Source organism: Myotis brandtii, unplaced genomic scaffold, assembly GCF_000412655.1.
Source record: "Myotis brandtii unplaced genomic scaffold, ASM41265v1 scaffold247, whole genome shotgun sequence".
NCBI classification, from domain to species: domain Eukaryota; kingdom Metazoa; phylum Chordata; class Mammalia; order Chiroptera; family Vespertilionidae; genus Myotis; species Myotis brandtii.
Window position 1 is genome coordinate 3,004,306 of NW_005359352.1, and position 873 is coordinate 3,005,178.

At 51.4% G+C, this 873-nt stretch overlaps 1 protein-coding gene across 1 annotated transcript in view; it reads right to left on the reverse strand.

The window, feature by feature from the left end:
• TPO (thyroid peroxidase) overlaps window positions 1-873 on the reverse strand; it is a 25,678-nt gene that overhangs the window by 20,336 nt on the left and 4,469 nt on the right. The gene's annotated exons all lie outside the window — the stretch shown is intronic.

The window sequence follows — 873 nt, forward strand, 5'->3', positions numbered from 1 at the left end:
CTGGCCGCACTGGGTCCGTGGGGCCCTGGGATTGGAAACGCCTGTGCTGACGGGAACTTCTCTCTGGACGTGTTTGTTCGAGTTGACATGAGACAAAGGCCCCAGGGAAACAAAACAGAACGAAAAGTGTACATTTAATGTTGATTTGAGCGAATTTCAGTTTGAGAGAATATATGTTCTTTCTAGGCAGTTGGGGGCTTTGTGATGAGTTAAGAGTCTAAAAACCAAGGCCTCATTTAGAACACAATCCAGTTGAAATGTTTTCCACGACTCAGAAAGGTAGATTCAGTCTTGGGTTCCACACATGCTCATTGAAGGCCTCTTCAGGGCCAAGCTCGGTGCTGGACGGGTGTGAACATGAGGCTGGGGTCTCCCTGGGTTTACGGAAGGTGCCGTGTACTCAGGAAGGCAGGCACCCCAGGCACTTCCTCGCAGGTGATATGCCTCCCTGTAGGGTCCCGGGCACGAGCCTCAGGAACCCGGGATCAGGTGCCTGACCGTCTGACACGACGAGGAGGACAATCTGGGGAGAGAGTGAGCAGGGAGTGATGGGGAGAGGACAGACTTCTGGCTGACACGGCAGCTGGAAGCCTCCAAGATGTGTCGGTTTTGTTTCTTGTTCTGTCCAAGAAAAGCCTGGCAAATATTAGCAGTCAAAAATGTTTGTAACCTCAGGAACCCGGGATCAGGTGCCTGACCGTCTGACACGACGAGGAGGACAATCTGGGGAGAGAGTGAGCAGGGAGTGATGGGGAGAGGACAGACTTCTGGCTGACACGGCAGCTGGAAGCCTCCAAGATGTGTCGGTTTTGTTTCTTGTTCTGTCCAAGAAAAGCCTGGCAAATATTAGCAGTCAAAAATGTTTGTAATAAA